This window comes from Lepidochelys olivacea, assembly GCF_965140295.1.
Source record: "Lepidochelys olivacea isolate rLepOli2 genome assembly, chromosome: 5".
Classification (NCBI taxonomy): Eukaryota; Metazoa; Chordata; order Testudines; family Cheloniidae; genus Lepidochelys; species Lepidochelys olivacea.
Genome location: NC_140415.1, coordinates 36,325,194 through 36,346,264, shown reverse-complemented (window position 1 = coordinate 36,346,264; position 21,071 = coordinate 36,325,194). Strand labels below are relative to the sequence as shown.

The window sequence follows — 21,071 nt, the reverse complement described above, 5'->3', positions numbered from 1 at the left end:
GGAATTCCTGTAAGCTTCCTTTTATAGACTAGTCTCCTTCTAGTCTGGGTCCAGCAATGACTCACACCCCCTGTAGTTACTGTCTTTTGTTCTAGTTTCTTTCAGGTATCCTTGGGAGTGGAGAGGCTATCTCTTTAGCCAGCTGAAGACCAAATGGAGGGGTCTCCCAGGGGTTTAAATAGACTTTATCTTGTGGGTGGACACCCCTCCCTCCCCCTGTGTAGAATCCAGCTACAAAATGGAGTTTTGGAGTCACATGGGCAAGTCACATGTCGATGCATGACTCAGTTTTTACAGGCAGCAGCCATCACATGCTACCTTGAACGTCCTCAGGTAGACTTCTTATGTGAATTGGAGCCTTCCAAGATTCATTGTCCTTTAAGTGTTTCTTGATTGGGCACTTAATTTGTACGTTCCTTTCTAAAGAAGCTGACCAAATGCCTTACTAAGGTTATTTAAAATCAAACAAGTATACAGCCAATTTTCATAACTTTGACTATGATAATGACACATGCATATAAATAGGATGAATAAATTCAGTAGATCATAACCTTCACAGAGATATGTTACATAGCATATGTAGCATAAAACATATTTCAGTTATGTCATATATACATTCATAAGCATATTTTCATAAAGCCTTATGGGGGGCACCGTTACACACAGGTCCATGTACTTTACTACCAGTCTCCAGTCCTGCTGTGTGAGTCTCCAAAATCACTGTCATTTGGTAAGAAGACAAACTTCTTCAAACAAGCAGTTAAGTAAGAGAGGAGTGTGTTTCCTTACCTGTAGGGATTTTTTTCTGGTTGGTCCTAGGAGTAGGATAATGAAAATACTCAGAAGAAAGACTAGATCAGCAGTGACTTCTCCAGATATTGATCTTAGGTTTTATAAAACTAAGAATTTATTATACCTAACTTATGTGCCAAATTTGACCTGAGATTCTCCTTTGAAAGCAGCTAAATTAATAACATACTGCCTGCAGTACCTCTCTGGGAGCTCCTACCTTTCACTTACTGATCTGCTGTGCATGCAGTATTTCCAGAAATAACAATAGGCACAGTGAGGGGATTTTGCATCACTGTTGTGGATATGCAGTGAGATGGAGAATCTTACTCTGGCTGCTCTTACATTGCAAGCTACCCAGCCTTACCCATTTTAATATTGCATCTTTGAGTTCATGAAAGGAAAAGAAGTACTCTGCTGTATGCCTGGACCTTTTACTTTATTACTGGGAGCTGTAGCCAGAATTGAGGGCTGACACACTGCTGACTTAAAGCTGACTTGATATCATACCATACCATATACTGTAGTTATATCTGTGCATCAAAAATAAGATATGTGAAAGGAAGCTATGGGCTAGATTCTGACTTTGAGAGCCAGTGGTACTCTACAGAGGAACAGTGCTTGCATGGGAATCAGCATTCTGACTGCAGAGGATGCAGAATGCCTTGAAGGTGCTGGAGGAACAAACTCAGAAGCAATAATTACTGCATTCTGCAAAAGGCCACAGAATTAATTCACTCTAACTCTGGTCTCCTGGCACTAGCAGATGCACAGGGAAGATGGGACAGTGACCATACTCACAACCTGCTCAGTGTCTTTGCTCACAATAGCCTCTTTTCTGCTCAGAGCACAAACACCATCATCCTGGCAGCCAGGTCCACTTTGACTTTACCTGTGTGATGTTTTATAGAGTCTGCTGTCATTATGTGGATATGGCCTATAGGCAGTGATAGTATGTCTGGGTTTGGGACCCTGAAGGGAGAGCAGGACTGTTCTGGTGACTCATGGTGGTTTACACTGGGAGGCTGACCAACCAGGGCTCAGTATCTCCAAACCCAGAGTATATAATGGTTTGTCTCTGAGTGGTAAGAGGGAACTCAGGCAGGGACAGAAGGATGTTGTATGGGGAAACCCTAGGAGCAAGTCAAGAGCATAAGAAAGCTTAAACCAAGTTTGTATTGTTGCTTGGTGTAGTTTGGGTACTAACCCTGGGAGTGCTGTGTTGAGAATGGGGGGAGGGAGCTCTTCTCATTCACAGGATTCTGTGGGAAATCTCTCCAATCCCAATTAATCTGAAGCTGCAAAACAATATTTTTTTCTGCTAATCGTTAATCATCACTAATGAAGATAGCAGCCTGGGCATTGCAGAAGTAATATTAGATATCACTTGTCTGGTGTCAGGTCTTTTTTCGAATGTGCACACACAGTAGAGTAGGTTATGAAACAAAGATTTATTTGTCTTCCTTAGTCTGTTTTCTTTCCTTGAGTGTTAGACCTATGAAATCAATAACAGATTAAATTGTGAAGTAAGAGGAATGTAAACCTATCTGAGTAGTTAATAAGTAACAGTTCCAGACTGAGAGCAGGATTTTGTTCATTTCAGAAATCACCTGGAGCCATTTGATTTGCACTAATATATACGGAAAGTTGGAATGTGCGACCATGTTATCCTTGTGCTTATCAGTTCATGCATGAACATTCACATTTATAGCAAATCCAGTTACATCCGGACTCCTTTCTCATTTGCTTTATGCAAATATGCTATTCAGTAATAGAGCACAGACTTTCTAAATAAGTCTCAAGGTCAGGAAAAGCTGGAAAAAAATGACCAGACTCCTAACTAAAGACCTTTGGAGTCAATAATTGTTTAGAGCAATGTTTTTCTCAGCGACCGATCGATGGACAGACACTGGTCCCTGAGATCTCCCTGACACAGTTATGAAGGCAGCAAGCCGGACTCTGGTATTAAAAAGGTTGAGAAACACTGGTTTAGAGGAACTACTCCAATGTACTTTCCAAAAAGTAATAGAGTGACAAAGTTGGTACGGAGAGAACGGATTTCCTGGACTGTCTCCAATTTATCCACATCTTTCCTAAACTGTGGTGCCCAGAATTGGACGCTGTACTCCAGCTGAGGCCTCACCAATGCCGAGTAGAGTGGAACAATTACCTTCCATATCTTACCTTTGACTCTCCTGATAATATGCCCGAGAATGATATTAGCCTGTTTTGCAGCTGCATCGCACTGTTGATTCATATTAAATTTGTGATCGCCTATAATCCCCAGATCCTTTTCAGCAATACTTCTAGCCAGTTATTTCCCATTTTGTAGTTGTGCATTTGATTTTTACTTCCTAAGTGCAGTACTTTGCACTTGTCTTTATTGGCTTTCATCTTGTTGATTTCAGCCCAATTCTACAATTTGTCATGATCATTTTGAATTCTAATCCTTAAGTTTTGTCGACCATCATAAATCACTTTAATAACATTGCCGCATCCACAGTCGCTGCTCTTGCGTTGACAGGGAGAGCATTGCATCATCGGTAGCTAACCTATTGTGCAACTCACCAGCCTCTGCCACTGCATTGGGAGCTTTGGGAATGGATCACAGTGCATCATGGTGATGTGCTTGCTGTCCTGTGATGCAGTTCTTTCTGTCCCATCATTCCATGAGCTTTCTACTTCTTACTTCATTTTGCACTGTTTTTCAACAGCCCTTGTAAACTGTTCACCTGCCATCTCAGTCTCGCAGCATGGATCCTGAGCTGCTGACCATTGTGAATATCCTGAACACAACACGGCTGGTCCTGCAGTATTTCATGAGCTGCAAAACAGGAGTGAATCAGTGATGGCTGCCCTGCTGTCTGCCATGGAAACAAATAATTCAAGATTGCTGCTGATGTTCACGGAACTGCTTGCCATGGTGGACCGTTGGTACCGAGCTTGGGAAACAAGCACTGAGCGGTGGGATTGGATCATGATTCAGGTATGGAATGATGAGCAGTGGCTGCAGAACTTTCGGACACGCAAAGCCACCTTCCTGGAACTGTGTGCAGAGCTTGCCCCAGCACTGTGGTGCAAGGGCACCAGAATGAGAGCTTCCCTCACTGTGGAAAAGCGACAGGCGATCACTGGTTGGAACCTGGCAACTCCTGACTGCTACCGGTGAGTCGCAAATCAGTTTGGAGTTGGAAAGTCCACCATGGGGGTTGCAGTGATGCAAATGTGCAGGGCCATTAATCGCCTCCTGCTATGAAGGATTGTGACTCTCAGTAACGTGCAGGAAATAATTGATGACTTTGAGGCAATGGGATTCCCTAACTGCGACCAGGCTAGAGGAAATGCATATCCCTATTTTGGCCCCCGACCACCTTATGATGGAGTACATCAATCAAAAGGGCTATTTCTCCGTGACGTTGCAGGCTCTGGTGGATCACCAGGCATGTTTCACTAACATTGATGCTGGGTGGTCAGGGAAGGTGCATGACGCATGCATATTTCGGAACACTGGACTGTACAGAAAGCTGCACACTGGGACTTTCTTCCCAGACCAGAAGATTCCAGGGGGGATATGCAAGTGCCCATAGTGATCCCAGGCGACCCTGCATATCCCTAGCTCCCCTGGCTCATGAAGTGTTACACTGGGAACCTAGACAGCAGCAAGGAGCATTTCAGCTACAGGCTCAGCAGGTGCCAAAATGATCATTGAATGTCCCTTTGGTTGATTAAAAGGATGCTGGCACTGTCTTTTTGGCCTGTTAGACCTCAATGAGGAAAATATTTCAATGGTCATTGCGGCCTGTTATACTCTCCATAATATTTGCAAATCAAAGGATTTTCTGGGATTCCAGGCCAATCAGGGACTTCAACATCTCTAGTCCTCGAGGAGCTTTATCATCCGCTCCTGCATGTGTCCTTTCGGGGCTATCCAGCTGTAGTCTTTCATTTATTGTCTTCCTCCATGCTCTTGTTTTGCTCTGTGCTGCATCTGTTGGCTGCAGCACCTCGCACAACAGACTCTCCTTCCTCCTCCTGGGTCGCCACCTTATCTGATGTAGGTACTCGGCTGGTGTGGAGGAGTGTGTTCTCAAGGGCACATCTGCAGAAGGCAAAGAAACAATTAACAGAGAAAGTATTGTGAGGGCGCTCACAGCCGAGAATCGCAAAAGTTACGCACACCTTTTTCTCACTGCCCTTTGGCTAGCACACAGGTCACCATGGGTTCCAATTATGGTGAATTTGCGGGGAAGGGGGGGGTGGGAAAGGGCAGGAAGGGACAAAGGGCGGTTTGCAAAGAGGGTTACTATAAGCAGCTAGGGCGATATTCTGAATATTGGTATCTGTTTCCACAGGCTAGGGTAATCGAACCCGATATCTCACTCCTAAGGGTAACTCAGGGTGCATCTCCTGCATGCATGTGGCTTCAGACCACTCTGTATGCCACTCGCTTGTATGCCGCTCTGGTCTCTGCAGAAATAATTGCCACGTGGCACGGCAAAGATTTCTACAGCGGGGAGAGAAACAAGACAGCTCTCCCAAGGAACCTGTGGAAGCGGAAAAAGGGATAAAGGGAATTTGGACGCAGACATCTTAGTTTTCTTAGGAATAGAGCAAGAGTCAGGCTAACTCTAACTCTAATAACGCGAGACTTTAAGGCAGGGCCTGGGTGAGTGGGAAGCAAGTGGGAAAACTGTAAGAGATGCTGTTTTGACCTTGTGTTAGATAAGAATGGAACACAGACTGTAGCAGGAACTTCTTAGAAAAGTAAGATATCAGGAAGGAATATGTATAAACAAGATGTGGCTGTTGATAATTATTGTATGCAACAAAAGGTATAAATGCTTGCCCTAATTGTTTATCTGGCGGAGACCTGCCTAGGAAGGGGGAATCCCTGTCCGTGCGCACTCTGCCCCTTGCAATTGCTAGAGAATAAACTGTCTCTGACTTGTTGCAAACAACCTAAGAGTGAAGACTGTGTTTTTCTTCCACAAACCTTTGGCAGAATACCTACAGGAAAGTGTCCTAGAGATCACTATGGAGGATTCCAGAGACAGGTCCCTCGCGCATCTCCGTGTATGTTAACAAACTTTTCCGCTGTGGCCCCACTACATGGATGGACAGACTATGTTGTTTTCTTCCAGTACCTTTCCAGGTATCAAAATTAGGCTGACTGGTCTGTAATTGCCTCAGTCCTCTTTGTTCCCCTTTTTAAAGATATGTACTGTATTTGCCCTTCTCCAGACTTCTGGGGCCTTCAGGAGTTCTCAAAGAGAATTGCTAACCCTTCTGAGATTGCTTCAGTTAGTTCCTTGAGCACCCTAGAATGAATTTCATCAGGTCTTTCTGACTTGAATATATCTTCCTTTTCTAGATGTACTTCAATTTGTTCCTTCCCTATTTTGATTTGCATTCCTTCCCCCTTGTTAATATTGGTTCTGCTGAGTATCTGCTCACCATTAATCTTTTTAGTGAGCACTGAAGCAAAATAGGCTTTAAACACCTCAGCCTTCTTGATGTCATCAGTTATTAGCTCTCCTTCCCCACTAGGATAGAGGACCTAAACTTTCCTTTGTATTTCTCTTACTCCTAATGTATTTAAAGAACATCTTCTTATTTTCTTTTATATCCGTTGCTAGGTGTAACTCATTTTGTGCCTTAGCCTTTTTGATTTTTGTCCCTGCATGCTTGTGATATTCTTTTGTACTCCTTCTTCGCAATCTGTCCAGGTTTCCACTTTTTGTAGAATCCCTTTTGTACCCTGGGGTTCAACCCAGTCCCATGGCCTCTAGGTGTGGAGCCCTCACTTCCTAAAGGCATTCTCTCCCTTTGCCTCCCAAACAGCAATCTTAGTCTTGAGCACCTTGTCAAGAGGTGGGAAAAGCTGAGCTTGATTTAACCCCTTCTTTACTGGAGACCAGGTAATGCCCTTGAATTCCGTCACAGATGGTTTTTTTGTGCTGTGACTTGACCAGCATGAACTGGACAGAAAGGTGTCATGATTTGGAGGGTAAACAATCCCATCAAACTTAATGAACTATGAAATATTTAGGAACATAGGCGCCGACTGTGTGGGTGCTCCCGGGTTGGAGCACCCACTGAAAAAAAATAGTGGGTGCTCAGCACCCACCAATCACCCACTGATCAGCTGTTTGGCAGGCCCCACCGATCAGCTCCTTCCCCTCCCCTCCAGTGCCTCCTGCCTGCCGCCAATCAGCTGGGGGGAGGAGGGAGGAGCAGGGGTGAGAAGAGGCAGAGTGAGGATGGGGCATGCTCAGGAGAGGGGGCAGAGCAGGGATGGAAAGAGGTGGGGCGAAGCCTCAGGGGAGAGGGTGGGGTAAGGCAGGAACACGCAGAGTGAGGGTGGGGCCTTGGGGCAAGGGGCAGGCGTGGAGCACCTCCAGGGAAAGCAGAAAGTTGGTGCCTCTGTTTAGGAATATACGTGTGGGCACATCGTGTGTGTGTGTGTGTGTGTTTATTTGTAGGACAGAAGCTGGAAGGGGAGAGGAAAGAGGAACATATTTGTTACTCCAGAATGGCCCAATAGCCCTCTAGTGTAGTGTCCTGCTAATCATTTGCAAAACTCGAAAGAGAGTTGGATAATAACAAGAATGAAGCAAAGCTGGCCTCAGCTGTAGCATACGCCTAGCCATACACCATGTCATGGCAGTTGACATTTTAGTTGTGCTCACCCACAGAGTTTTCAGAAAGCAAAATATTTTTTCTCATTGGTTTTTGTTAATGTTCTGTTCAGAGGAACTACAAATGAACCACAGGAACAGACAGAACTGATCAAAACAAACTGAAATTGGTATGAACATGCCCATGGCTGAGGGCAATGTGCATCTGAGGGAAGAAATGTGAGGCTGAATTCTGCAATTTATCAACCAAGACAGTGGTCTCCAACCTTTTTACGCCCAAGATCACTTTTTGAATTTAAGGGCAGCCCAGGATCTATCCCACCCCTTCCCTGAGGCCCTGCCCCTTCCCCGAAGCCCCACCCTGTTCTTTCCATTTCCCCCCTCTCTCTGTCGCTTGCTCTCCCCCACCATCACTCACTTTCACAGGAGCAGTGTGGGGCCTGGGCAGGCAGGGAGCCGGCCTCAGCAGCAGTGCTGCTGCACCACCGGAGATTGCAATCGACTGGGAGTCTCCAGGATCAACAAGTTGATCTAGAGTGACCAGATGACAAGAATAAAATATCAGAACACATCGCGGGGGAGGGACAGCCAGAGGTTCACAGCCCCTACCCCACTGGAGCCATGGGGGAAGGGGGATACACAGCCTGAGGAAGTCGGGGGTGCACAGTCCCCGCTCCTGCCGCAGGTTGGGGGCTCACGGCCCCCGTTCCAGCCCTGCTGCAAACCGCGGGTTTGGGGCGCCTGGCCCTGACCCCTGCTACAAGCACATGGCCCCAGCTCCCACCTGCAGCCCTGCTGAGGGCCCCAGACGCAGTGCTGCCGCTTACCTGGGGGACTGTTCCCACCCACTGGGAAGCACCTGGCAGGTTCCTTTGGCTCCTAGGGTCAGTGGTGGCCAGCGGGGTCTCAACTCCACGTGCTGCGGCTGCCACAAGCGCTGGCTCTAGCTGCCATTAACTGGAAGCTGTGGGGGTGGGACTTACTTGGGGGCATGAGTAGCACTCAGCGCCCCAGGGGGGTGGTGTCTGCACCCTGTCCGCACCCGCAGCTCCCATTGGCCGCGATGGAGCCAGCGCTTGTGGTAGGTGCAGTATGCAGAGACACCCCTCCCCCCCCGGCTGCCCCGTGCCTAGAGGCTGCAGGGTCCTGCTGCCCGCCGTTTCCTGGGAGCCGCCCCAAATTAAGCACTGCCGGGACCCCAGGTGAGTGCTCACCAGTGTACTCCTCCAGCCCCTAGCCAAAATATCAGGACAAATGGCATGGTCGGGATGCGGGACAAACAACTAAATATCGGGACAGTCCCGGTTTTATTGGGACATCTGGTCACCCTAAGTCGATCACAATCAACAGGTTAGTGATCACTGAACTCAGAAAACTTGTATCACAAGTTTCGTCACTGCTGTATCCACCCACCACCTTCCACAGCAGGCATGCTGCTTTATGTTAGTTGACACCAACTTCTCCTCTGTGGTTTCACTTGCATTGTTAGACCCTAGGGCATTGTTCACTTGTCTGGAGGTTCCAGCATTTCTTAATTCAGGTACCAGCTCCACACTGGTAGTTTGGGTGCCAGAGTAAGTATAAAGTGTGTGGAGATTTCTGTGCCATTTCCTCATTGTCTCTTACTCTTGGGGCCAAATTGTACTCCCATGCACTGCTTTGACAGTAGCAGCTGTGCCATCCCCCCGTCTCGTATACAAATGAGACTTTAAAATCAGAACAAAATAAACGTACTTTTGCAAATCTATGTCATTCGTAGCTGTAAGTGTAATGGAATTGCTCTTCCAACTGATATGGGGCAATTACCACACTGCCAGAGATTGTATAGTGCAAAGGCACACAGACTTCACTGAGCAGCCTGGCAGCTGCAACACAGCACCAAGGAGTGCTTTCAAAAGTGCCCTCTGGCAACCACATAGAGCCTGATCCAAAGCCCACTGAAGTCAAACGGGCTTTGGATAAGGCCTATGTAGAGCTAAAATGAGTTATGATGCCCCACCTAGGATGCTGAATTAAACCTGCCTGCACACACCTGAAGGCAGAATCTGGCCCAGTTTGTTGTTCACAGAGGAAACTTTGGAGGTTCTGTTGTGTATTGGGGTCAATTTTGTTTTGTTTTTTCCACTTCCCTCTTGCTTCCCCCAATCTGTCTCCTTCTGAGGAATTTTCAGACTCTTCCCTTGTGTTCCTATCAGATTTGGGCACATATATACTCTACGTGTGTGTGTGTGTGGGGTGTATCTATAATGAACATTCCCAAGATACTCTGTAGCAGCTTCACTGATGCAATATTCTTGGACCTGTTCCCTCATCCATCAAAATAAACAAATAAATAAAAACGCAAAAGACTATGTTAAAATGCTCTTAGCGAATTAGTGATCTGACATAAAGCCATAAAATGAAGGGTGTTCAGAGAAAAGTTTGGCCCAAAATATTAGTCTTGAATTACCCTTCTTCTGTACAGCTCTGTTGACTTCAGTGGGGTTGTGCCAGGCTTATGCCAGGACATAAAGGGATAAATTATCTTTAAAACTGCCATATTTTTCCTTGCTTATTGCAGGAATCTTAGAACTCTGTTTCTGCAGTACCTACGTTGAATGGCTTAAGGGCAGAATTTTAGCCCTAAGTCTGATGTTTTTCTCCCTTGTATTTGTACATTGACATTTCAATTACCTTTTCTTTTTAAGTATTTTTTTTGTGGTTGAATTATTGCAAGAGTGACCTGATGAAAACCAGTAGAATGGAACAAGGAAAAAAGTCTGGCAGGCACGGTTCATGGAAAATAAATCTGACCTCTTCTTTACTGGGGCCAAAGTTAATGGTTATAGAGATTCTTTATTCCTATAACATGTTCTCCTTCTCTGAAGAAAGTGGGTAATTGTTTTGTTAAATTAAAACTTAATGTGAAATAACCAGACTTTTTAATGGAAGCGATTTCTCCTGTCGGGGGTATCTACCATCTTATGCAGCAGCTCTGAGTGTTGTTGGCATCGCATTTTCCTGCCACAGAATAAACTGTGGATGAACCGGGGGCTTCTGCTCACAGGACAGCTGTTGGTGATATTTGGTTTAAAATAAAATACTTATTGGAGAAAGGAATTAACCCCACAGCAGCAGTGTCAGTGCACCACTCCCCCTTCACCCCAACACATACACACGTGTTCATGCACGCACACACACGCACAGAGCAGTCTGCCATACATTGTGTGTGTGATCACTGAGAAAACCTTTCTAGACACAAGGACTGGACCTGTCCCACAGCATTTCACACACACAGCCCCAGCCCCCCATCAGTGTTGTTGGAATAACATTACAAAGGACTAAGATAAGCCTAAGTGCATCTCAGCTGATAACTAAGAACTCAGCTTACTATTTAATCACCTCAGCGTCCTGTGTGAGCGAGCACTCACTTTTCAACCCTGCTTGATGTGAAAGGAAGGGACTGCACTTGCTGGGAGAGGGTTCCTTTATGGGAAGCATGAGCCTCACATTAGCATGGTGACTTCTGTCTTCCAGTGCTGAGAGTGGTGAAAGAACTGGGTCTATATTAAGTCTTCAGTACAGATCCTTACTCCTTGTAGCCTAGATATGTTGTTAAACTAGTGACTGGTGAGTGTGATAAGCAATGGAACATTAACTATCTAGAGGAAAAAGAAAAGGAGGACTTGTGGCACCTTAGAGACTAACCAATTTATTTGAGCATAAGCTTTCGTGAGCTACAGCTCACTTCATCAGATGCATACTGTGGAAAGTTTAGAAGATCTTATTATATACACACAAAGCATGAAAAAAATACCTCCTCCCACCCCACTCTCCTGCTGGTAATAGCTTATCTAAAGTGATCACTCTCCTTACAATGTGTATGATAATCAAGTTGGGCCATTATCATACTGATCATATCATATTGATTATCATACACATATCATATTGATTATCATACACATTGTAAGGAGAGTGATCACTTTAGATAAGCTATTACCAACAGGAGAGTGGGGTGGGAGGAGGTATTTTTTTCATGCTTTGTGTGTATATAATAAGATCTAAACTTTCCACAGTATGCATCCGATGAAGTGAGCTGTAGCTCACAAAAGCTTATGCTCAAATAAATTGGTTAGTCTCTAAGGTGCCACAAGTACTCCTTTTCTTTTTGCGAATACAGACTAACATGGCTGTTACTCTGAAACCTATCTAGAGGAAGAACCTGGAGTAAAGGAAGGACTTTATATTGTTTGTGTGATATTCCAGAATGGCAGCTCTGACAGTGAATGGGTGTAGACCAACCTTCATTTCAAAGGCCAGAAAGGACTATTATGATTTTCTAGTCTGTCCTGCATAACACAGGCCAAGGCATTTTACCCAGTAATTCCCACATTACGCCCATAACTTTTGATAGGACTAGCATACGTATTTTAGAGAGTATTCTAATTTTGATCTAAAGATTCCAGGTGATGGAGAATCTACTGCATACTTTTATACATTGTGCACGTTATCTCCAGTTCTAGTTTCAACTTTCAGTCATTAGATATTGTTTATGCCTTTGTCTGATGGATTACAGATCTCTTCGTTATCAAATGTCTTCTCCCTTTGTAGGTGTGTGTAAATCATGATATGGTCATTTCCTCACTTTCCAAAATAGACGGAGCTCCTTAAGTCTTTCACTGTAAGGAAGAAGAAAAGGAGTACTTATGGCACCTTAGAGACTAACAAATATATTTGAGCATAAGCTTTCGTGAGCTTCATCCTTTGATGAAGTGAGCAGTAGCTCACGAAAGCTTATGCTCAGATAAATTTGTTAGTCTCTAAGGTGCCACAAGTACTCCTTTTCTTTTTGAGAATACAGACTAACACGGCTGCTACTCTGAAAACTGTAAGGAAGGTTTTCCAGATCGCAGGTCATTCTTGTGTCTCTTTTTTGATCACCTTCCAGTTTTTTCAACATTCTTCTGTAAATGGGTGGCAGTTTCTAGTACCCTGACTAAGAATGATGGGCCCCTTTGTATAGCCATCCTTGCTCAGGTGCTAGAATCCTGCAGAGTAGCTACTGCTATCTCATGCTGGGAGGTGGATCTTATTAGCTCCAACCAGAGTGTGAGAGGAGTTTAAGTATTTCTCTGAGACACAAGCCATGTCTACACTACAAAATTATGTCGATCTAAGTTACATTGACACACAGCCGCCATTGTTATTAAATGGCTTGTGTGTGTGCGTACTTGGCTCCTTGTGTCGGCATTGTGCATCCTCGTGTATCAGTGCAGAATGCAGTGCACCATGGGTAGGTATCCCACCGTGCAACTCACCACCTTCAGCACAGGGTCTTTTGGGAAGTTCTTGCAATGCCTGATGGGCCGAAACGATTTGTGCAGGGGTGACTGGGAGCATGGGGTCAACTTCCCATAATATGGTGTTCTTCATCCCATAATTTTATCTGCAGCACATAACATTTCACACCTTCTTTTCACAGTCCCACAAACCCGTGCATCCCTCCTTGCTGCCTGCCATCTCTGACAGAAGCATGGAGTCTGCACTGCTCTGCACTATTGTCATGAGCAATGCAAATATGGGGCACCAGATCCTGCAGTTATAATGAGGCGGAGTGGCCTCATTCCAATGCAGAGGGGGTTAAGTTTCCTTGTTGGGCTCAGCTAACCTTGCCCCGTCTCCCTTGTAGGAAGAGCGGGGGCAGGACAGGAAGTATAACAGCAGGGCCTGCAGCTCATTTGGGGCTGGGCCAGGGAAGGAGCCAGACATCCTTCCCCGGGAGCAGAACCACCAGCTGATCCTATGACTGGCTGTGGAGGGCGACGGCTCTCCCAAGCCAGCATGGAGAGAAGGCAAACTGCTGCCTGGGAGACTGGAGACCCGAAGAGGAAGTGCAGAATGGGCCGCCTGGTAAGGAGACTGGGAACCAGGCCACACTGGCTGTGGAGCAGCCCCAGCAGATGCCAGTAGGATATAGTCCAGGGAAATGAGACATTGGTCCTGTTGTGTTGCCAGGAGGTGAGGAAGAGAACCTAGGGTCACCTGTTGTTTACAGGGCCCTTGCCTGGGACCCAGTGTGGAGCAGCATGGACCTGGGTCCTCCGACCCCCGGCCCTGCACTTGGGGCTGGGTGAACACTAACCCTTAGGCCTGGAGGCTGGAGCTACGGACTGTTTGGCTTAGCCCTCAACCTGAAGGCTGGAGTTATGGAGTGTGTACTTGCTCAGCCCTCATCCAGGAGGCCTGGGCTATTTCTTGCTCAACTGCAAGACAGAATGCCCAATAAACTAATCCAGCGTGAGTGCTGATTTCCTGACACCACCGAAGGGGCTGCCCTCACCCTGAGACACAGTGACCTTACAGCAGTATTTGTAGACCCAAGGGGAACATGACAATTTCTTGGAGGCTAGATTGCTGTGGGACATGGAAAGAAACAATTCAGGGTTGTTGTTGGTGTTTGTGGAGCAGCTGGAGATGGTGGAGCACCAGTTCTGGGCCTGAGAAACAAGCACTGACTGGTGGGATCACATTGTCATGCAGGTTTGAGATGGTGAACAGTGGCTGCAGAACTTTCAGATGTGCATGGCCACATTCCTGGATCTGTGTGCGGAACTCGCCCAGCCCTTCTGTGCGGAGACACCAAAATGAGAGCTGCATTGACAGTTGAGAAGCGAGTGGTGATTGCACAGTGGCAACTTGCAATGCTAGATTGCTACCAGTCACTCAGGAATCATTTTGGAGTCAGAGAAATCCACTACAGGGCCATTGTAATGCAAGTGTGCAGGTCCATTAATTACCTCCTGCTATGGAGGACTGTGACTCTGGGCAATGTGCAGGACATAGTGGATGCTTTTGCAGCGATGGGGTTCCTGAACTATGGTGGGGTAATAGATTGCATGCATATCTCTATTTTAGCACCAGACCATCTTGTCATAGAGTACATCAACAGAAAGGTCTACTTTTCTATGGTTATGCAAGCACAGGCAAATCACCGGGAATGCTTTACCAACATCAGTGTGGGCTGGCCAGAGAAGGTGCGTGCATCTTTAAGAACACAGGACTGTTCAGAAAGCTGAAAGCAGGGACTTTCTTTACCAACCAATGGATTATCATTGGGAAAGTTGAAATGCCAATAGTGATCCTGGGTCACCCAGCCTGCTCCTTGCTCCCACGGCTGATGAAGCCTCAACAGTACCAAGGAGTGCTTCAACTACAGTCTCAGCAGGTGCACAATGACAGCTGAATGTGCCACTGGTCATTTGAAGGGTTGCTTACAAGGTGTTGAAGACATTGTTTGCTTACAAGATTGGAACTCAGTGAGAAAAATATCCCAATGGTTATAGCTGCCCACTGTGTCCTGCATAATATCTGTGACGCGAAGGGGGAAAAGTTTCCACTGGGTTGGAAGGTGGAGGTGGAGTGGCTGTCTGCTGCATTTGAACAGCCAGATAAGAGGGTTATAAGAAGATCTCAACGAGGAGCATATGGCTCAGGGAGGCTTTGAAAGACCATTTTAATAGTGAGCCACAGTTGTGTGTGTTACTGTAGTATACTCTACCTGGCCTTCCTCTTTTGTGGCCTGGAATGAATCTTGTAGTGATTGCGGTGTATGTAGGAATATAATATTGTCCATGAAGCTATTAATATTGTTTATGAATGATATTATGGGTGCTGTGACAAAGTGCAGTGACAAGAAATTGATCGCTTTCAGACCTGCTCATCACCAGACAGCATATGTTGAGAACTAATAAAAATGAATTATGTTCCAAAAAATAGAATTTAATTCTCTAACATGAACCAGGCAAATAAAAAAATACATTTAGAACTTAATAAAATGTAATAAATTAAGGGAACAGAACTTATGAAGATGAAAATAGTCATTTGGTGTATGTGTAGCTGTTATTTTCTTTAATATATCCCCAGGTGGAGTGGTAAGGGTAGTGCACCGGCCCCTCATCCATTGGAATGTTGAGGGGAAGGTAGAGAGGTCACAATATAGAGTTCTCTTTGGGTTGCAGAGGGAAACGAGTGTGGGATTGTGGGAGAGTCTGCAGCATTTCTGTTTGCTGCCTGAAAAGCTCAAGCATCTCTTGCTGCACGTCCCTCTCCTTTTCCTGTACCTTTCTCCTCTCCACTCTATCCTTGTCCACAGAGCTGTTCCTAGGGGGGTGCGGGACCTGGAACATAGGCGCCAAGTTTCTATCTGCTGGGAGGTGCTCCCCCCAGCTCTGCCCAGGCCCCACCCCTACTCCACCCCTTCCCCCAAAGCCCTGCTTCTTCCCACCCCGCTCCACCCCCCCCCCGCTCCACCTCTTCTGGCCCCCACCCCATCTCTTCGCTGCCCAGTTCCGTCCCTGCTCCCAAGCACACTGTGCCCTCGCTCCTCTCCCCTCCTCGCCCTCCCCAGTGCTCCAGATGCAGTGAAACTGATTCGCGGCAGCTGGTAGGTGCTGAGAGGAAGGGGAGGCACTGATCGGCGCGCAGGAGGTGCTGGGGGGAGAGGGAGGTTGATGGGGGGCTCCTTCTGCCCCCCCTCACCTGCCCATCTGCCGCTCACCTCCCCATTCGCCTCCTCACCCCGCTCACCTGCCTGTCTTCCTCCTCACCTCCCTGCTGGGCACCCACCTGCTCACAAAGCGCAGGGCTCTTAAAGCTTGGGGCGTGGGGCGATCGCCCCGACTGGCCATACGCTAGGGACGGCTCTGCTTGTCCATGCTGTCTGCAAGGGTGATCCTCCAGGCCCTGTAATCATAGAATCATAGAATATCAGGGTTGGAAGGGACCTCAGGAGGTCATCTAGTCCAACCCCCTGCTCAAAAGCAGGACCCATCCCCATTCTCTGATGCAGCACTTGTTTTCAGGATCTCCTCGAACATGGCATCCCGAGTTCTTTTCTTTCTCCTCCATATCTGGCTCAGGCATTTTGCAAGGCTGGAGGGGGTGGGGAGGACCCTGAAGTCCACAGTGGCAGCAGCTGCAGATACAACACACAGAGGTACCATTGTCAGCATATTCATGACAGAAATAGAAACTGAAGATGCTGAACTTTCTCTCCTTGCTCCCCAAAGTAGTAAGCACCACATTCTCACCTCTCCTTGGGACTGATACAGCATGGCACCAACCACAGCACCCGCCATGATGAGTGTGGCCCTCCAGAAGTTTAGGACATGAGGAGGGAACAGTTTGCTTGCCTGATACTAGTTTTATAGGGCAATGGCCCTGAATACTGGCACCATTTTCTGCAGGCAGTGGTGATTTTAGCTGATATCTCTCTGTCCTGAGGGTAATAGAGGAAGAGAGAGCACAGCTGCTGCTGGTGACTCAGTATGCCCAGGACCATATGCTGCTGGTGTGTGTATTGCAATGGTGCCTGCTGAAGTAATCGCTGAGGGGCGTGGGAAAGTGTTCTACCAAGGAAGAAGAAATAAAGCAGCTGTCCCCAGAAACCTTCAGCAGAGGATTGCAGAGTATCTCCATGAAAGTTTCCTTGAGATCTCTACGGAGGATTCACAGGACCTCCCAATGCACATAAACAAACTGCTCTGCATGGCTCCCACTGCCTAACTGTAGAAGGGAATGAAAGGCAGACAGCAACTCTGCCTCATTTGGTTGTTCTAATACCTCTTCTAGCACAATTAAAAATGAGCAAATCAAAAGATGTGTCCTGCTACTTTGGGGGTTGCCAGTCCTGTAATTTCAAAGTAAACAGCACACTTACCAGAGGTTCCTGTGCTCAACTGTCAGGACAGGCTGTACTATGGTGGAGTCAAAAACAGGTCCTGGCTTGCTGCGCAGCTGGAGCTCCCAGTTGCTGTCCCCCATACTCCTCCTTTTCCTCATCCACCACCTCCTTCTAGCCATTCATGGCAGGGGCCTGTGACTCGGGCTCCTCAGAAGTATCCATAGTGATGTTGGAGTTGGTGGTGGGGTCTCCGCCGAGGATGGCATGCAGCTCTTTGTAAAAGCAACAGGTCTGTGTCTACGCACCAGATCAATTGTTGGCCTTCTGGTATGCCTGCTGCAGCTCCTTGGCTTTCGTGTGGCACTGCTGCTCATCCCTGTTGTAGCCCTTCTCCTGCATCCCCTGAGCCGTCTGCTTGTAGATGTCCACAGATCTATGGCTGGATCAGAGCTGTGCCTGCACAATCTCATCTCCCCACGGGCCCAGGAGATCAATGCCTCCCGTGTACTCCAGACAGGTACTCCGCCGTCCTGGGCAGCTGTGCAGTTGCACACAACAATGGAGAGCTGCTAGGTGTATTCACCAAGCTGGGCAACCAGGACAAGGAATTTCAAAAATGTGCAGGGCTTTAGAGGGGTAGGGCAGTTTCTGTTTACCTGAGTCCTGGGCAGTGGAGTTCCCAACAGTGACCAGAGAAGTCAGTGTGGGGAATTGTGGGACAGCTCTGGAAGGTCAGTGACAGTCAACACAAGTAACAGTGTCTACAGTGATGCTGTGTTGACCTAATTACATTGACCCTGACTCAACATCACTTGGGGAGGTGGTGCTATTTAGTCAGTGTGACAGGGCACTTACGCTGGCAGGAGCCAAATGTAAGTGAATTTAAGGAGCCAAATTTACTTGCACAGGTAGATCGATGTACACTGCTTTGCATTGACCTCACCATGTAGCGTAGACCAGGCCACAGTGAGAGACTGGGACAGACAGAGCAGGTGCTGCAGGAAAGCCCTACCCAAGTTTGGGGAGAAAGCTCTGCCTGAGCATTGTTGCTTGAGTTACTAATAAAGGCATGCCCCAGGAAGAAAGCAAGTTTGGACTATACACACTGTGTGAATGTTCCCGTTGGAGCAGGGTGGGACCTCTGCCTGCATGTACACACATTCTCAGATCTCAGTCTCTTCAGTCGTGTGTAGGGGTGAGTTTTTGATGAAGCAATCACAATGGTAAAGCAAAGAAAAACTCCACCAACAGAAAGAAATGCTGGTGAGTAAATTACAGTCTTTGTGAACAAAAGCACTATTTGGGGATAAATACAGGTTGAACTTGAAGGCAAAGCCAAATGAGATGCCTGGAGTTGTCGCACTGGAATGTACAAATAACATGTAATGAACACTCATATAGAAAAAGTGGAAGAACTAAAGGGAACATATTGTGCATAAAAGTAAGATGGATTTTATAAACGCCTGGCAATGTTAATCTCACATTGAGGGCACTGGCTTCCTATTGTCATTCTGGTATAAGGAATAGCCATTTTTGAGCACTGGGCCACAATGAGCAATAATATTCCTGCTATCATGAAGCAGGATTTCACTGCATAAGTACAGACAGATGGCCATAAAACCCCCCAAAAGAACAAGATTAGAAAAGCACATGTATTATCTTAATGGAGACTGACTAAAAACCCCTCATGTCTCCCAGTTTATCAATACAGCCCTTCAGGATGTCAGCCGTATAGTCTGAACTGCTCTGTTTAGATGAAGCACATGAGTAAGGCACATGATGCTATACCAACTGCAAACCCTTTAGTTCTGTTTTAAACTATAAACCAGCAATGGTAAGTGACCCTTATGAAGGAAAACTAATACAGTATGAAAGAGCCATAAGAATGGGGAGTGTTTAATTTCCCAGGGCTTTGATGAGTGACTTTTCCACTCATCACACTGTAGGTCAGGAACCCATGTCCATTCCAAAGTTAACACTATTGTTTTCTGATCTTTGAACCCTAACACCTGTCAGTCCTACATTCCCAGAGAACAGGACGAATGCTGGTATTTCTGTTTAACAAAGAAAACATTTACAGAGTGATCCTTCACTGAAAAACAGCCATCCTCTTGAGCTACCAATGGAATAATTTAAATGTAGCTGAAAGTTGTACAGGAACTATTATACAGCAGCATTTTATGTGCCACATCTTGTTCTGTTACACGGGTATAAATCTGAAATAAAACTCCATTGAAATCAGGAGCATTGCTCTGGATTTACATAGGTGCAACTGAAAAGAAAGATTTCAAAAATGCACCTCTCAAATTGAGTTTCCAAGACATTTTATGTTTCCTTTCATAATTCTGTGCATCTGTACAGTAAAAGGCTAAAACAAGAGCTGTTTAAGCACAAGGAAATGGCCCAGATCACTCCCTCATGCAGGAAAATCCACAAGAGGAAAATTCCAAATTCAGTTGTTCCATGAAATTTGCCCAACCTCCACCCCTTGGAAGAAGCAGAGGATTTAGCTCCCAAATCCCACACGTCTGCACAGATGGTGGTAGATCCACAGGAGCCATAGTGCCATTGTTGTGGAAGCTCTGCGCTGCTGCCCTATTTCAAAGCGCTTTGCTGTTTTCCCTTGCATTGGTGTCAGCACAGCTCCACCAGAGCCTGTGATTGCCCATCATGTCCTCCTATTAATAATTTCCACAGCACTCAGTGGGCTTCACTCAGGGGTGCCCTCTGCAGGGCCTGGGAAGGATGGTGTCACAGAGACAGCAGACACCCCCTTCAGTACAGGAGGAGGAAAATCATTGTGCAGAACTTCTCCTCTGCACTCAGATCAAGGGAGCCCAATATAACCCACGTTTTGCCTCTTTACGTGGGATATAGTCTCCCACTGATGTTCAAGGAACTTTTGCCATCAAGCAGCTCCCAATAATTTAGAGACATAAGTTTATGGGCAGATAGGGCACTACAGTGACTGTACAGTTATTTCCTCAATCAGCACCTTTGTATGTGTTGCTACTGTAGCTAGTGCAGTTTTAGTCCTTGAGACAGAACGAGGACAGATCTCTAAATAGCTGAAATGTTCTTTGACAATGTTTTAATTCCAGGAAAGGTAACCTGTACGTTGTATGTTTTGGTTTCTGATGACAGCTGCTTGAGATTCAGATTGTCTGTCTGGGAAGCACAGTGTAAGACACTCCCACTTGTTTCTTGACTTTTAATAAAATAACCCATTCCTAAGAAGAAAGCCTGAATCTGTGCAAGAGAGATACACACTGAACTTTGAATGGCCGATAAAGCACTATTTCAGCTAGATTAACCTGTAATGATTTCTCATGTGCAACTGAAAGAGAAACATAAACAATAAATAGTTTAATATATAGATTAATGAAGAATTACTAAACCTGGTTTCCCATGAGAACTAAAACGGTTAGTTTAATAACAGCCACTTGTTTCTTTTGTAGGTGACACACCACCCTGTGTGCCTATGTTAGCTTTTGCATAACAGTTGCCATTAGTTTGTATACTTCCAGGTCAGATTGCGTTTAGAGAGAAACTAGTCTGGAGGGAATAGACAACCATAAGGGTTCCATAACAGAGACAAAAGCTGGGCAAATAATTGGTAACAAATTATTTATTCTGTGACTTTCACCTCTTACTGTTTGTAAGTTGTCCATGATTAGATAATTATTTTCACTACCTCATTCAATGTTCAAATTATTGGCTGAACATTTTTTGGTTAGTTCATAGCTATTGTTATGAGCAGTTCTTTGAGAGTATTTAATATTAAAAATCCAAACTGTTTTGATAGGATACACAGGTCACATGGCCTTTTTTATGTTCCCTGACTGGATACACATACATCTGACAGGTTTCAGAGTAGCAGCCATGTTAGTCTGTATTCGCAAAAAGAAAAGGAGTACTTGTGGCACCTTAGAGACTAACAAATGTATTTGAGCATAAGCTTTCGTGAGCTACAGCAAATACAC

General features: G+C 46.0%; 1 long non-coding RNA gene across 1 annotated transcript; it reads right to left on the bottom strand.

Moving 5' to 3' along the window:
• Window positions 1–644: 644 nt before the first annotated feature.
• On the bottom strand, window positions 645–20,313 carry LOC311520846. Its single transcript, XR_014711714.1, has 3 exons — window positions 16,032–20,313; window positions 7,846–7,958; window positions 645–4,888 (listed from the first exon to the last, which is right to left on the bottom strand). It is a non-coding gene; the product is annotated as an uncharacterized lncRNA (long non-coding RNA).
• Between the last annotated feature and the right edge of the window lie 758 nt (window positions 20,314–21,071).